Here is a 13,535-nt window from a genome sequence, read left to right as displayed (position 1 = left end):
TTTGACCATTTTAGAAGAGCATGGAACAATTAACAGCAAATAAATGGAATTCAAATTGAATACAGCCTTTCAATGATATGACTTAGAATCTGATTTTAAGTACAGTAATGAATATAAAATGAAAGCTCAGCGTGTGGAAGGCTAAAGGGCTCTTGAGCGTCCTGTGACCCAGAATGTCACCTACTGGTCACAGTCTGTAATAACATCCCGCCACCCCATTATCTAAATGTATGGCCTTCCTACTGAGAAGCCTCAAAATAATACCTCTTTTTTTTTTGTATGAGTTTATATATCTCTCCCAAGAGCTTCCCAGACACCTTTGCTTCCATAGTGAATTGCACAGTTCCTAGCACATAACAGTTTGTGGAATGAATGAATGAAAGGATGGATAGACGGTTGGATGGATGGATGGATAAACAAACAGATGGACATTATTGTGTGTTGTGAAATGAGGAAATAATCTCTGCCCTACCCAGCTCACAGGATTTTTTTGGTTTATTTTGTTTTTAATAAAAATGATGATTTGATACACATAGTGAAACGATTACCATAGTCAAGCTAATTAACATATCATCTCCTCACAGTTACCTGTTTGTGATGAGAACACCTGAATTCTATTCTCAGCATATTTCCAGTATTCAACACAGCACTGTTAGACTAGCCATTGTGGTCTCTAGATTTATTCATCCCACGTAACTGCAACCTTGTACCCTTTGACCAGTGTCTCCCGATTCCCCCCACCTCCACACCCCCCAGTAACCACCGTTCTACTCTCTCTGTGTTCAACTATTTTAGATTCCACATATAAGTAAGAGAATGCAATTTGTTTCTTTCCTCAGAGGCTTTTTTGGGAGAGTGAATAAGACAGCCCTTGGGGGAGGCCAGATGAATGTGAGGGATTTTTATGACAACCCAACGCCAGGGGGTGGAGGAGTCCAGTGGTGACCAGAGTGAGCAGTGAGGCTGCAGAGATAGGTACTGCGTGAAAAACAGGAAGCTCAAAGAAATGTCTCGAACCAGATACTCCATAGGCACCTGACAGCTGTTAGCTATTTTCCCTTTCCTCCTCCTCCTTGCAGCCCAGTTCACAAATCCCTGCACAGGACCTGAGGAGCTAAGAGAAGAGATTTGCTCTTTTTTGGGCTCACTCAGAGGGTAGGTAATGTTCAATGTTTGTCTGCTGTCAGTTTTTGAAACAGACCAGGGTCACTGTGCTTGCGGGTGTGAGCTGGCCCGTCAAAGCCCTCCCTGAGTTAAGAAAAGTGGTATCTGAGCCATCACTGTCAGGCTGCCTGATGGCAAGGTGCCCATCTGAGCGTGTCCCCTGTGACAGCACTTGACAAGCATCACGCCGGCCTTGCTTTTAGATGCCGCCCAGCAGGGGCTCTGGTCTGCAGATAGGCAGCCTGATGCAATTGAAAGAGTACGGACAAGAGGTCAGAAGACCGGGCTCAGCCACCTACTAGCTAGGTGACCTTGAGCAACTCTGCTTGCCCTTGCCGGTATATAAAAAGTCTCATTAGGACAGTGTAACAAGATAATGCCTGGGAAAACACTGTAATCTAAAGCACTGGACCCAGGTTAAGGTGTGGCTATTAATAAAACCCTAGATGAACACCATGCCTGAGTGACCTGCATGAGCTCAAACTACAGGGAGTGTCAGCTGCATTGATCTGGGCCTGGCTGCTTCTTATGGAATCCAATCCTGTTTCAGCGGCTACATCACAATTATGGCCCACTAACACCTACCCCCTACTGGCTTTTTTTATATGGGCTGCGCCCCTTGGAGCACCATCCACTCCTTATATGGGTGATTTTTTGAAACTAAGTGTAAACTTTGTGTTACACATACACTAGGTAAATTTAATCTTATTGCTCTGGTCTATCTATATAAGCTATTAAAATATTTTTAATACTGCTTTGGCTATCTATCTCCCTGCTGACTTGGTGAGAGCCATTCATTTCAACAGTGTACAATCCATGCATTTGTTCATTCAATATACATTTACTGAGCACCTGCTATTCTCTAGACACTGTGTTAGGAACCAGGAGATTCAGAGGGTATATCTGATGGAGGGTAGCAAATGCCATAGTAGAGGCTAAGAGAGTAGGGCATTCCTATTGCTGTCAGCAGCATGGGAAGTTTTCTCAGTTCAGGAGATGTGGCGGAGGCCGCTAGCCACTCGCCTCTTCTTTCTGAGCAAACCCTGGACTATATTTTCCAGCCCTGACAATTTGTGGTGCTTCTGCATTAATGACCATATCTTCCTAGGCAGATGAAGAGATGAAGTCCACTGTGACAGGCTTCTAATGGTTTCTTAGAAACTGCAGGTGGCAACAGCTAGCCTGCTTTTATCTGTCTAACCTCTTCACCCCATCCTCATCCCCTCGTCACACACACATTCATTCCACAAATATCGGTAGAGTTCCTACAATGGGCCAGCACTGTGTTGGGCGCTGCTGCATTCTCTTAAATCCTCTCTGAGTTCAAAAATCTCCACTTTGGGGAGCAGGTGCCTTCTCCATGTGGGTGGATCCCCTTCCTTAGCCCTTTCATCCCAGCCAAAATCAAGGTCTGAGCCTCTGCATCCTCACAGCCCCAGCTTGGTACGGCCAGGCTCTGTGTAAATGTGCCAAGAAAGGAAGGAAGGGAGGGAGGGAGGGAGGGAGGGGAGTCAAGGCACATCTTGTCTTCTTGGTCTCTTCATTAGCAGAGCACTGTAGTGAGTAAAACTTGGATGCAGATACAGATCCAGACTTGAGTCCCAGATCTGCGACCAACAAACTTTGTGACTTTAGCAATGGCCTGTAAAACAAGCTGAATAACCCAGAAGACCTTTGAGTTCCCACTCAACTCTAATATTCTGATTCTTTCTATGCTAATCCCGAATTCCTGGATGAACGCTCCTCTCTCTTCTAATCTAGCTTTACAGAGGAATAAAAAAATTTCCCCAAAGAGGCAGAAGGGAGGGAAGAGTTTCGCCAACTTTCCTTATAATGAAACATCTGCTGGCAATAAGCAGTCCGAAGCTAAAAAACAAATGCTAAGTATTATAACTTCAGAATATCCTAAAATTCTTCCTTGCCCGTAACCTGATTTCTTTTAGGCTCAGCCTAATTTTGTCCAGACTCAGGCTCCATGTTAATTGTCAAGACCGGCTTGAATTATTCATGGAATTTCTACACTGGAATGGTTTGGGAGATGTTCTTTGCAGATGTGTTCATCCTTTCACGGCTGCAGGAACTCAATAATGAGCTGTTTGGATTGGGGAGTCCCTTCACTCTCTTGGGCCTCTGTTTCTTCACCTGTAAACTAGGGAGGCAGTTCCCCCCAGCTCGAGAATGTCTTTGGTTCTGTGGTTGCAGGTGCCTCAGCCAGAGATTCCACATGCAGCTCACAAGCAGCAGTAAACCACGGAGACAGGAAAAAAAAAAAAAAGAAGGTTGCCATCTGACGATTAAATGCAAAAGGATTATGCAATTAGCAAAGGACATTGATCACACAACATGGGAGTCTAATTGCAGCACATGCAAATGTTTGCTAAGTTAGATAAATATGGGTTTGCAGTCACTCTGGTGCAGATTGAGTGGTAAAGTTAAGGAAAATATAAAAGTTAATTATGAGATGGGAGTGATAAACATAGTGTATGTGCACTAGGCCGATTAGGATTATTAACCAAGTAATCATCGCACACCAAAAGTGTTATAGGAGGGCTTCCCTGGTGGTGCAGTGGTTGAGAGTCCGCCTGCCGATGCAGGGGACACGGGTTGGTGCCCCGGTCCGGGAAGATCCCATATGCCACGGAGCGGCTGGGCCCGTGAGCCATGGCCCCTGAGCCTGCGTGTCCGGAGCCTGTGCTCTGCAACGGGAGAGGCCACAACAGCGAGAGGCCCGCGTACCGCAAAAAAAAAAAAAAAAATGTTATAGGAGTCCCAGGCCCATAGTTGGACTACCGTGTACTGGTTACCACGTGTCACAGGACATGGAAAACACACTTCATTTTTACATAGCACCTGTCACCTAGGGAACCCCAGCACTCAGGGCTCGTTCCATTGGCTCATCAATATGCCCAATGCACATTGCCAAGGTGGGCCAGGCTTCGTGTGCTGGCTCAAAGAAAAGCTGCATCCTAATGGTTCTCAGACTCTCCTGAACCTGCTGCCAAGTCATAAATCCATAAGCCCATGAAGTAGCTCTCACAAGATGTGTCTATCAGCCTGCTGGGACCTTTCAGGGATGGGTAAAGAGTCCTGAAGAGGCAGCCGCAGTGAGAGCCCAGGTTCTAGAGGCAGACAGCTTGGCTTTGAATCCTGGGTCCCTCACTAATTCTTCAACAAGCTGGCTCAGTTCGCTGTGTCCTGGTTTCCTCACGTCTGTCATGGGGACAATAATATCACCTACCTCTTGGGGTAGCTGCAAGGATTAGAGGAGTTATGACCGATAACAGAACACTGTCTGGCACATAATAGACACTCAATAAGTGCCTTGTTTCTTACCCTCTGGTTTCCCCTACTCATTAGATCATTCATTCAACCAAGTAAGGGCCCCGTGGGTGAGGCAGTATGCTAATGATAATGACCATGGGGGTGGAGGTGGGGTGGGGGACATACACACACGGGCTCCACCCTCACATCGGGATTAGGGAAGAAATGTTGGCACACAGATAACTGCAATGAAGCCACACGTGAGGTGCACTGCTGAAGTGTTATGAAATGCTCGAGGGTGCATCATTCCTGCAAGGCAGCTGGAGAAAGCTTCACTGAAGACAGGCCACTTTGAGGTAGGCTGTGATGAGATTTTAACAGCTGGTAGGCTGGGTGGAAAAATGTGTAACATTCTAGGCAGAGGATACGTCATGGGCAAAGATGCCGAAGTCAGGAAGCTCAAGGCAACATCAAGTCATTGCAGGAAGTGATGGGTAAGGCTGCGAAGGAGCTCTGAGGTCAATCGTGGCGGGGTGGGGTGGGGTGGGGAGGTCTTGATATCAAGCCCTGAGTATCAACTTCATCCTGTGAGCCATAAAGAGTCCTTGGGATATTTTAAATAAAACATTTTAGGACAAAGCAGTGTTAAAGGAAGATGAACCTGGCAGGGGGAGCAGAAAGGATGGAAAAGGGAAAGGTTGGTGACAATGGGAGCTGGGAGGCTACTGCAATAGTCCAAGTGCACAGTAATGATGATACGTATGAAAAGAAATGCAAGGGAAGGACAAATTGACAGGACTCAGTGACCAAGAGGATGTGCAAAGCACAGATAGAAAGGAGGAGATAAGGGAAGGTTTTGAACTTGGGGAGCATGGACAGAAAAGGAGGCTTGCTAGTCAAGCCAGGATTCTGATTCCTAGTTCCCCAGCATATTATCCCAGTGAAGCTCTACCAGTGGGAAGCAGCATAGAGTAGAAGTTCTGAACATGGTCTTGAGAGCCCACATCCCTGCCCTGCTGCTTGCTAGCTGTGTTACCCTCAGCCAACCTTAACCTCCCAGAGCTTTCCTCATTTGCAAAATAGGGATAAGAGCAACCTACCTCTCAGGTACATGGTGAAGATTAAATGAGATAATGTGCCGATAACATGAAGCACCTAGAAAGTGTCTGCCCCCCTGGGGACCTCTCAGTAAATGCTGAAAAAAACAAAACCAAGGCCTCAAAGTAGAGACTATCCAAAACAAAAAAAAAAGCCCTAAGTAACTCTGCACTAAAATTCCCCTGAACATGGTTTGTTCACGCTTTGAGGATTCAGAAGCTCTTTACAGATCTTGCAGAAACATCAGTACACTATCACTGTGCTATAGTCCCACAGAAGCACTGGTTGGTACCTATTCGGGTCAGAATAAAGATAAACCTAGCTCACTGTACTGATTTGGAGGCCGAAAGAGAGAAAGCAGTGAGCAACAATCCCAGGTCCTGCTGATGGAATCAGACCATGAATTTGGGTAACTTTCTCCCGTTTTCACCAAGGACCTCACCATTTCCTTCTCTTGCCTCTCAGGCAATGCCAGCTTTGACCGCTGTTCCTGATGCCCTGTGACAAAGGTTATGTAGATGATCCCAGGGGCTGCTGACCAGTCAGTGGGTATGTGTGGACTTCCAAAGCCTGCTGAGACACAGCTGCAGGCACACCCCTGGGTGGGGGGCCAGTGGTGGGAGGAAGCCCTGTCTGAAATGCTTGGTCACACCTGGAGAGCCGCAGAACCAAAGGCAAGGGCACCAGTAAACCATCCCAGCTCTTGGGGCACTGGTATTCATTCAACAAAAATTCAACATGCAAAAGCAAACTGGTTCTACCAAATGGGCCGCTGGAGTTTGGAAATTCTAGACCTGAATCTTGGCCTGATCCGTTTCATCACAGAGCTGTGAGCTCTGCTCACAGCTAACGCCTTCCTGCAAGCAAAACGGCTCTTCAGCCAAACTGCGGTTCGTTTTCCAAAATACCTGGAACCCTCTGAGACAACCTTTCAGGGTCCAGAAAGACAAAAAGACAGCAAGCTGTGAAGTGGGGGATTGACCCCAGTCTGTCAGACTTCATAGCCTGTGCTTTTTCCAATTTCCAAGGGAAGCCTAACACCAGCATAAAATTATACAACGTTGGGAGATTTAAGTAATTAAGTCTGCTCTCCCTGTATCACAGGGGAGATAACTACAGTTCAGAGGAGTTGAGTGACTTATTGAAGATCACACAGCACATAGCAGTTCCTACTGTGGAAATCAATAAGCTAGCAAGAGATCTGATCATATTAATAAGACTATTTCCTTATAATCAAATCACAATTCATGTTTTCAAACATTATTATTTTTACTTATTTTGCTTTGGTTGGTCTCACACAATCAGTGAAATATTTATGCTACAAACATTACCAACCCCTTTCAGAGAAGGAAACTGAGGCTTGAAGAGGTAAGTGGTCTACGCTAGGGCACAGAGGTAGAAGGCACCCCAGCCAGGGCTAGAGCCGAGTCCTTGTATTCTAAGCCAGTTGGCAAATTCTATGCCCAGGCCTAGGATTAGAGCCTTTAAAGATGTCTGTGTGCTGGGAGCAGAGAGAAAGGAGAACAAAGAGCAGGAGAGGCAATATGTACTAATAGAGCCCATAAACTAGACAGGAAACCTTCAATTATGAGGTACTTACTAATTCTAATAAGAGATAAGAGTATGTTACGTTCGAGCATTTTTTTCCTCTTCAAAGTATCTTTCTCAAGCATTTCTGTAAATTATGTCCTCAAAAAAGGCCTCAAGTTGTTATGCTTGCAGGACACTGGACATGTCCCCCTGCAGTTGTGCACTGAGCCAGCTGCACCTCCTGCAGGGGGCGGCAGGAGGAAGGGGAAGGTGGGAAGATGCAGACGCTGTTGGTCAAGAGGAATTTCCTGGCCAAACCACCTGGTTACCGGGAATCTTTTTCCCCAGAGTGATTAAACCCCACAAAAAAACAAAAACAAAAATGAATATGGCTTTGTCTGGATTCGTGTGGGTTACAATAACATGTAATAATAACTGTTATCGAGTACTTACTGTAACGTGCTAAACACTGTGCTAAGCAGGTTACAGTAAGTACTCGGTAACAGCTATTACCTCATCTAATCCTCACAACAACCCTTCAAGGTGGGTATTTTGATCCCCATTTTAGTGAGGAGGGGAAAGTGAGGCTCAGAGAGGTTAAGTAATGTGCCTAAGGTTACACAGCTGTAATGATGAGGTAGGCTTTGAACCAAGCTCTATTTCACTCCAAAGTCCTAACTTGTATCCATATCCTATCCTCTCAAGGAAGACGACTGACTAGAAGATGCCTCTCCATTCTCCAGACCCTGAGTTTCTCTAAGAGGCAGCCACAGATGCTATGACACAGATAGGACATTATTATCACAATGATACCAAGATAACCAGTATCTAAAAATTTTGGTTAGCAAATACCTTTCCCTTTTTTAATAAAAAAGTAATGTTTCATATTATTCAAACTAACCTTAAAACGATTATACATTTTTATTCCAAAGACTGAATTTGTAATAAAGCTTAGCTCTATATTTATTTATTTATTTGTTTGTTTGTTTGTTTATTTATTTATTTACTGAAAGAGTTAAACTTTAAAGCTTAGCTCTATTTTAAACGCATATGTAGAACTAACTATCCGTTTTGTGGGCAGATTCATATGCAATTACTCCAACCAATTTCCATACTGAAAAATACTGTGAGCTTTTATTGAGCATTTGCAATTAAAACTGAGAGGACAGTTATGCACTTCTTTCAGAAGACCCTAAGTATTTTGTCAACAAAATTAACTATGTATGTCCTATCCAATCTCTGTACTATATGATGAGGCAGTGTAGTAAGCCGTTAAACTCTACCATAATATATCTGGGTATCATGGGTATATTAGATCAAGTCAGATCCTGAAAACCATGACTTGAAGGAGAATTCACATGAGCCAGTGAGTTAGAAGAAACGTGTAAGGGGAAGAAGTGGGTTCTTAGAGCGCTTGGTGACTGCCTGTAACCCAGTGGGGGAGATGCCCCCAGCCCAACTTGGCTGATTAAGAGCCTGTTCTGTCTTCCTGGCTCCTGTCTCCAAGACTTGGCAACTGAGAGCTGGCAGAGGTTTAACTAACCCACTTAATCTGACTTCAATGATCATTCCAGGAGAAACCGGGTTGCCTCCAGGGACTCTGAAGCAGCAGTCTGAAAGCCTCAGAGAAGCAGACAACCTGTCCAAATGAAGTCCATGTCCCTGGAAAAGAAAAAGAGAGAGAGAGAGAGAGAGAGAGAGGGAGAGAGAGAGAGAAAGAAAGAAGGGTGGTGAGTAAGTGAAAGGTTGGTTTTGTCACTGTGATGCGAGGGCAGCCGCCAGGTCCTATAGAGGTGACCAGCACAGTCCCTAGGCTCAGAGCAAGTGACCCATACATATGAGCTGAAAGAAGGAAAGACCAGAACTTGGGTTCCTAAGGAAGAAAAATACCTACAGAAAACTTAAAAAAAAAAAAAGTACTATAGAGGTAGGACATAGAAAAAAAGACATTTGCTAAACTGAGGGGTGGCAGAGAAGTCTCACATTTACAGGAAAAAAATAAGATGACGATAGTAATAATAATAGCAGTTAACACTTTGTGCCAGACACTGTTCTACTCCTTGACTGTAAATTCCAGTAGCACAAGGTCTTTTCCTCTTTCACTCACCTGTACACACGAAGCACCTAATTCAGGGCTTGGGGCCATAGTAGGCATTCAGGATACTATGTTTTAGTGAATGAATAGATAAAACAGAAGTCATGGATCGGGGAGGGGGGTGGAAATAGTATTTAGCTAAGTTAAAAAAAAAATTTAAAGGATGGTAATTATGAGCTCATTTTTTCTAACATTATTGAGCACCAAGTATGTGCAAGGCATTGAACTTGGCCCTGAAGATAGAGATTAAACGACAAGGTATATTCTGGGCTTGGTGAGATGTCAATTATTTAATCAACCAATACTTATCAAGCCCCTGCTCTGGGCCAGGCATCCAGTTGAGCACTGCAGGGAGAGAGATATAAGGGAGTTCCTTTCCCTGCCATCCAGGAGCTCACAGTGGTGTGGGTGGGGTGTGTATAACAAGAGATGCATACACAGGATTATGATCAGGACAGGGTGTGAGGAACCTGCCTGAAGGGGCCAGCACTGTTACCCTTCCCTACCAGACTTCAAGCAAAGGGTAGCCATCGCTGATCAGGGAGGTTATGGGATTCCTGCATTGACTGGGACTTTCTCAGGTACTAAATTCCTGCCCCCACTCCCAGGAATCTGTATATATTTTCAGTACTCTAGAACCTGGAAAATGGGCTCTTCCAATCCAAGATAAGCGCTAAGCCTACATGATCCTCAGCTCTATGACAATTCTAAGATCAGGTGATGCGGTAACGCAATGAGGACAGAACTCAGACTCCAATTCTATAAAAAGGGTCCTCAGTATTTTGTGTTCTGTTATCCCCAAAGCATTTTAAAAACTTAGATGCAATAATTGCTCAATAAATGGCAGCAACTGTTGCCGCGGCAGCTGAGTTCAGGGCTGCAAATATCCGCTCAGGGCTCGGAGTCGAGTGGCGTTCCCCACAGGAAGTCACAGGAGAGTTGGAGCAAACCTCACACACAGCCCAGCAGGCTCTGACCAATTCTGGCTCCACCGTCAGCACAAGCCACCTCCAGGCTCTCCTACCCTCCTGCACCCCTTGCCGTATCTACCCTCTTTAAACCTTGTCCAAAGTGGACTCAGCATGCTTCATTTTCAGGAAGAGTAACCAACTAGTTAAAAAGCCCAGGGAGGGCTGAGATCTGGTTGGGAGCAGCTGCAACCTAACCCAGCACATGGGGATTTGTGCAACTGAAAGCTGTAGACGACTCTTTTGTAGTGGTCGTGCCAATGTGTGCTGCAGAAGAAGCACAAGCCAGCACTGCCCCCACTGGGTCAGGAAGTAGAGCGGGTGATAGAAGCACGTGGTGGGTGGAGGCAGTGAGAGAGCAAGAGGGAAAGGTCTAGGAACCCACTGGCTAGAGCAACTTTTTTCTTAGTTCCTTGACCTGCCCTGGTCAGCAGGGAAGAGCCTGCTTTTTTCACACCCCTGTGTGTGAGGCTCTGGTGATAATGAAAAGGGCCGTGATTCCAAAATCCTGAATGTTACCTTTGAATCTAGATACCTCAGGTGACTCTCATCTTTCCCCATTACCTCTGATATCTTTTTACATTGTTTAATGCTGAACTTGTTACCCAACATCTCACCCTCCAAGTTGTGCTAGCATAAGGGTATCAGCAGAGAGTCGAAAGACTGGCCTACTTCAATGAGACACAGATTATACAACATGGTGAACAAAGGACCAGCAACAAATGCACGAATATTCCCTTGGATTATATAACTGGAAAACATGTCTGATAGCAGTACAAGAAAAAAAGATTTCAAATCTGCTCCTTCATCCTTCCTTCTTGGTTGTGCAGTAAACATAAAAGTTTTCAGTAGTCTTGTGTCATTCCTTTCCACTCATGCTGAATTTCAAATCAGACACACCATACAGTGTTGAGTAGAATTGTTTTAGCTTGCTTTCTTTTGTCATTTCCTTTACATGAAAGGGTTGTTAAGACTTTAAAACTATATCATTTCCCTCTTAATAGGGCCACTTTTCATCCCAGTCAGTAAGCTGGATTATAATTTGCATGTTTCAATAAGACATGACGATTGTCATTAAAACAAGAATTACAGATCCCACTTTTTCTATATTTTGTTATGTTGGGGGAGGGGTTAGGTAGTTCAGAGTGGTCTGATGTGTCACCAACATTGCTTTTACAGGGACTTTCAGAAGCAGTGGAATGGGATCTATGAACTGGGAGCAGGTAGACCTGGATTATAATCCTGACTCTATAGCTAACTTGGCTATCACTTAAACCTTTTTGTGACTCAGTTTTCTTCTCTATAAAATGGGGCACAACTATCCTGTGAAGGAAGTACGGACTGGCCCAAGCACAGTGGAGAACATGGCTTTCAGTGGCAAGCCCTCAGGAGTAAAGAGACTTGGCTTCAAATCCCAGACCAGCCACTTACCCCGAGACCTGGGGTTTGTTAATTAAAAATGTTCTACTTCACTTTCTGGATGGTAACTCACAGTTAACACCTGTGCTGAGTACTGAATGAGATGACATCTGTGCAGCCTCACCAGAGGCGGCTGCTCCTTGCATTATTTGCCTTACAGGTACTTGGCACTCAGACCCCTGGGGCATGAATGCCCCCGTAGACCACAGATGTGAATGCATCATCACCGGTTCTGAATACAGTGGCATCAGACCTTCCCTTTAAAGAGGATTCCCGGGTTGTAAAAACTTAAGGTAGATTGAGCAGAGCTGGACAGGCACACTCCTATAAATGCTGGTGGGAGAGGGGAACAATCCGTGAAACAGTGGATAAAGCAGAAGCACCAACTGCCCACCTTTCGTTGATGTATATATAAACACACCTTTCTCCGGAAAAGGTGTACCGGGGCTCAGTAAGAACGAGCTGCTCAGTGCTGTCGGGGGTGGGGCCCTGCCCAGTGACCTCACTTTATTTTAAATCTGAGAGCTCTAGGTGGCCGCTGCCTTCTGCACAGCACCGCGCCCAAGGTCGGCTTTCAGGTGGAAGCGAGTTCTTGAGCGACACTTATCTGAAGCCGGGTAGGACCCGCTCCCCGGGTAGCGGAGAGGGAAGGACTGAGACACCACGGCGCTAACCGTTCGGGGCAGCCACCCTGCGCGCCCGGAGGTCGCGTTCAGCGGCAGAAAGAGCCACCGCTCGCCACCGGGACCCCTGGTCCTTCGGCCTGTCGCTACAGCACGGCGACCTTAGCCTCAGTATCACTGTATCCCCGCCCTTATATCGCGTCCGGGAATATAAGAATATCCCGCGCTGCAAGTCTGCACTGGGTGATTCGTTGACAAATATAAATAAGTTACACGCTAGGGGATTGTGGCCTCGAGCTTTGCTGGAGCTTAAGAGATGAGAAATTACAAAAGAGGAGGAAGAGCTCAAACCAGTCGATAGATGGGCGCCCTGATCTAGGCGCTGTTGGGCAATAAATGCGGTCCCGCAACTCCAGCACAGGGGTCCCCAGAACAGGGAAACGCTTTAAAGCAGAGAACAGCGGAGCAAGACAACGCGGGCGCAAACAATCGAGGCACAGGCAAAGGCAGCGCTGCCGCCCCGGGCCTCGGTTTCCCCGTCTGCAAAACAGGGCGCTCGACTAGAGTGTCTCCCAAACCTCCTATTAATCTAGAACTCTACAATATTACATGCTGAAGCTGCCCGAGGCTCGGAAACCGGAAAAAGAGGGAAAAGCGAGGGAAGACGACAGGGAGGGGAAAGGGAGGAGCCGGGAGGAGACCTGGAGAGGGAAGACAGGGGACGCCTGGAACAGGCTTGGCGGGTTTTCAACCTTATTCCTCCTCCTCCCACACCTGCGTTCTCAAGTCTGGGCCGAGACCCCGCGCCCATCAAATCCGATCACCGGTTGACAAGCTTCTCCCTCCACACCCCAGTTTCTAGAGGCCATGAGCAGATGGTGGGCAACACAATAATGCATGCCATGGGTGGAAGGGGTAATGGTCCAGGCTGGGATCCCCAGGGCAGGTGAGCGGATCTGGGGCTGGGCAGCGGGTGGGATGGACCCAGGCTGGGGATTGCAGAGCGCCCGCGTCCCAACCCGCGTGCCCCGGGCGGACTAAACTTCATTCCCCAACTTTGAGCTAGGGGAGGGGGTGTTTGCCAAAAAAAAAAAAAAGTTGCTTAACTTTTCCCCCAACTCTGTCGTGGAGGCAGGACCGGAGGGCGGTGCCTGCACCCTGATTCGCCGCCGGCTCCAGTCTGGAGGCTCGGATTGGCGCGCGAGGTCCGGGGCCGGGAAGAGCGGGCGTGGGGGAGGGGAGCGGCCCTCCCTGCCCGCGGGATCGGCTCGCGCCGGGAGCGGGTTAATTTCAAATCGGGGGCTTGACTGCTCCTGGACGGTCACGTCCCCTCTGCCCGCCCGCCGGCCCGCCAGTCCCGGTCCCGGCGTTTCCCTC

The sequence above is a fragment of the Hyperoodon ampullatus genome (genome assembly GCF_949752795.1).
Source record: "Hyperoodon ampullatus genome assembly, chromosome: 7".
Lineage (NCBI taxonomy): Eukaryota > Metazoa > Chordata > Mammalia > Artiodactyla > Ziphiidae > Hyperoodon > Hyperoodon ampullatus.
This window is presented reverse-complemented; position numbering follows the sequence as displayed.